Raw genomic sequence first — 4,285 nt, 5'->3', positions numbered from 1 at the left:
TTCATAGCTGCTCTTTAACTTACCTAACCAGGCTGTCAAAACATGCCCTAGAGGTCTAATATAATTCAATAAATCTCTCCCAGTCTTTGAGACAGTGGCTCTGCCCTGTGAGCTGGTCCTGCGGAGGGGCTTAACACTCCATGCTTCTTACACTTCAATAAAATCTTGTGCTAGGGTAAATATTATTGACATGCTTACGCTAGTGACGACATGTTTTTAGCTTATTGAAAGTGCGTTCCTTTCTTAATAACCTTTCCTATTACTTTCGCTACATTTTTGTATCCTGCCTGAATTCTTCTCTCCTTGGATTCAAGACTCTATGCTGATATTCCAGTAACACTTTTACCTTTTAAATATTAAATCCTAAATGATTTAAATAACTGTTATGTATTTATATTTTAGTATATTTCGTGTTACAAGGATGGTTATTAAAAGTATGAAATTTTTGCTACTAAAAGACTAAGTGGCTGAAGAAAAAGTGAGCTTGTATATGTGTCTATGGGATGTTGATGGAATCAAACCTTCTGTGTTACCAGCTTTTAACATGTTTAGGAATTCTGCAGGGTTCTGGTGTAAGAATAAGAATAGATTTTTTTTTTTTTGTCGGTTGTGGGGCTTGAACTCTGGGCCTGGGCGCTGTCCCTCAGCTCTTCAGCTCAAGGCAAGCGCTCTACCACATGAGCCACAGCACCACTTCCAGTTTTCTGGTGGTTTATTGGAGATAAGAGTCTCCCAGACCTTCCTGCCCGGGCTAGCTTTGAACTCTGATCCTCAGATCTCAGCCTCCTGCAGAGCTAGGATTACAGGCATAAGCCACCAGTGCCCGGCAAGAATATGGTGTGTCCCTAAGGTAGTGCCACTCAGATGCATCTTGCTTTCAACTTCTTATTTAGTTATTTGTTGGTTGTGGGGTTTGAACTCTGGGCCTGAGCACTGTCCCTGAGCTCTTCAGCTCAAGGCAAGTGCTCTACCAATTGAGCTACAGTGCCACTTCTGGTTTCCTGATTATTAATTGGAGATAAGAGTCTCATGTACTTTCTAGCCTGGGCTGGCTTTGAACTGTGATCCTCAGATCTCTGCCTCCAGAGTAGCTAGGATTACAGGTATAAGCCACCAGTGACTGGCATTCCTATTTATTTTTAAGAAATTAAAAGTTTGTGCAAAGTGGACAACACAAATATATAGATACTAACTAAAGCAGAGTTTACAAACTCAGATGCCTTCCAGTGACAAGCAAATGACTTAAACAGGTGAGACTCAAGGAAATAATACTAGCAGAGGTAGGCTGAGAGGGAACTTGTATGTGTGGGTCACCTCCAAGTACTGGGCTTAGAAAAACATCTGTGGACTATTGCCCATAGCCTGAGAGTTTGAAATTTCAGAACTAAGATGATGTCCAATCAAGCATGTGATCATATGCAGCATATGAAATTTGGTTAAAAGAAAGAATTCCAAATACTTTCCCTAAACTTCTAAACCAGAATTACCTTCTGAGAAAGGTCTTCTGAGTCTATCTTCTGAATCTCTCTTTTTCTCTCTCCCTCTCTATATTTATTTATATAAATATCTCTATATAGATACAAATATCTATATATACACACGTACATATGTATGTATGTATCCATCTATCTATCTACCTACCTATCTATCTATCATCTACCTACTATTTATCTATTACCTAGATGAGAGTTATAATTAAGAAAATTTGGGATACTGAAATAAAATGCATAGCCTAGTGCTCTCTAATCAAGTAACAGTATCTAATTGGAAAAGAGTGAGGGGCAATTGATAGCAATCTTAGATGAGTGTTATTAGGTGCCAGTGAAGTCAGCAAAGACATCTTGAAAAGTTGAGCTGTGGATGTCATGCCTGGCTCAAGATAGTTGAGGAAAGTGATTTGAGATACAGTGACTACTGCATGTGAGTGAGTGGTTTTATTGAGATTTCCCCAATCATAGGAGCTGGTGGGAGATGTTTGGAGCTTGATGAATGGAACTGCTTTTAAGATGAATTCTGTTCCTACCAGAAATAAATTCTTGGAAAGAGGTTATTAGAGGTTTCTGCTGATAGATCTGTTGCTATGGAATGCCTTGGTTGTCACAAGATCTATTTACCACTTTCTGTTCTGATCAAAGATTTCAGAAGTTATCTAATTTTTTCTGTTCATTTTTAAAAGGTCATTGCAATAGATCACTTGATCTGCCAACTTTTGACGGCAAAATGAATTTCATTCATATAAATGGATGGTTTTCTCCGTGCCTTATTGAAATGTCACGCAAGTGTTAAGACAAAGATTTAAAATGTCTCCTGCTACAATGTGGCATATCAAAGGTGAAACAGTTGTGAAGTTAGTCACATGCCACTCTACTGCAGAACAATAAAATAAGCTTATGACTGAACGAATGAATAATCAAATAAAGATAGTAAGAATCAAGAAAAACTTAAAATTTTTGGAAACCCACTGTAGATTTCATAAATACAGTACATAAACACAGATATCCACTGATCAACATTGACTTTTTCAGTGGTTTAGGACCATAGTTTCCATTATTCTCATAAATTCTGATCAATTTTTAATTGCTCAATTACCATTTAAATAAATTGTCTCAAATAAATTCATAAAATAGTGTAATCATTAAAGTAGTAGTAATGATTACGACTTTCCACATTCATACCTATTTCAACTATTTCATCTTCTAACCCTGAAACTTGAAGTCCATGAAACAATTATCAATGTTTGTCTTCTAGCTTTAGGCAACCACTGCTCTCCTCTCTAGGATTTTGAATACACTAAATACCTCATATAAGTGGGATCAAGTAATATTTGCCTTTTGATGAATAGTTTATACTTAGCAAAATGGTCTTGATTTACATATACTGTAGCATTGTATCCCAGATTGTATTTTTCTTAGGGTGAAGAATATTCTATTATTTATACAAATCTCAGTTTGCCTAGACATCCATTTCAGTTGCCTCCTCTTTTTGGCAGTACTGGAGTTTGAACTAGGTGGCCTCATGCTTACCAGACTTACCACTATTTCTGCCTAATCTTCTTTTGGGTTGTTAGTTGTTAGTTCCTTTAAACTAAATCTGACAAGAGATTGCTTTGGAATATATAGTATGGTCATTTCAATAAACAAAAAAGTTGTTTTTGGTTTTGTATTTACCAAGTTATTGGTTTCATGCCAAATTTCGAACACATTTAGACAAATTTTGGCTTTGTTTAGTTTCTGGATTCACATGTGTTTCTGAGATAATTTAATATCATATTTCAATTAATGTTCTCTTACATGTCCTGCTTTTGCCACACTTTCAAGCTAGTGTTCTAAATTGATTCAGCAGAATTAATCTTCAACACTCTTGCCTCTTTCTGCCAGCTGGTCCCTTTGTAGTTGTTTAGAAGATTCTAGATTGGTGAAAAGAGAGGTTTTACTTTGTTAAGTGGTTATCCTATCATAAGAAGATCAAAAGAGACTCTAGTCAATTTTCAGACCAATCAATTGAATCCTCTTGGGTCTAAATTGGCAGCATGAGCCACAAAATATCATTGGAGACTTGTAAAACTAGTAATATTTTATTTGGGTAGAGTTTCTTATAAAAGTGGTTGTTTCTTATTATGGTGGTTAAGAAGTAGGTTATATAAGCCGTAGGATATTTTTTGGAGGTGTTTGGAAAACTTAACGCATTGATCTCTGGGGAAAAATATTTCTAATTCACAGGAGTAGAAGATGCTTAGCACCAAAAGTTCAGTGTCGGCATTCTTCTGTTCTCTTTTCTCTGTCTTCCATCAGAACAACTGTGCCATGGGGAACAAATGTTTAGGATCCTAATTGTGTTCTAAGTAACCACATCGAAGGAATCCTTATTATCTCTCTCTCTCTCTCTCTCTCTGTCTGTCTCTCTCACTCTGAAAAAACAAAGTCACCATTAATAATAATTCATTGACTTGTTTCTAGTCATTCTATTTTATTCTATTCTAATGGAAGGTGTGAATACTTCTATTTTTAGATGTCAAACTGTTCTTGGAGAAAAAGTTGGAAAATGATCTGTAATCAGGGAAGAAGACAGAAAATGTGACTATCCATAATCCTATCAATCTCATATGAATTCTATACATTTGAACTATATGTTTATTTTCTAGATTTGAACTAAATATTTAATTCTTAACATAATAAATTATAAGCAAGCAAAGAAAGATGAACAATGAGGATCAACACTGTTTGCATTCATAAGAGTCCAGTGTAAACAAAGAAAAGAAAAGAAATCATGTTAGGTGTCTTAAGCA

This window comes from Dipodomys spectabilis, unplaced genomic scaffold, assembly GCF_019054845.1.
Source record: "Dipodomys spectabilis isolate Male_0828 unplaced genomic scaffold, ASM1905484v1 ptg000053l, whole genome shotgun sequence".
NCBI lineage: Eukaryota > Metazoa > Chordata > Mammalia > Rodentia > Heteromyidae > Dipodomys > Dipodomys spectabilis.
This window is presented reverse-complemented; position numbering follows the sequence as displayed.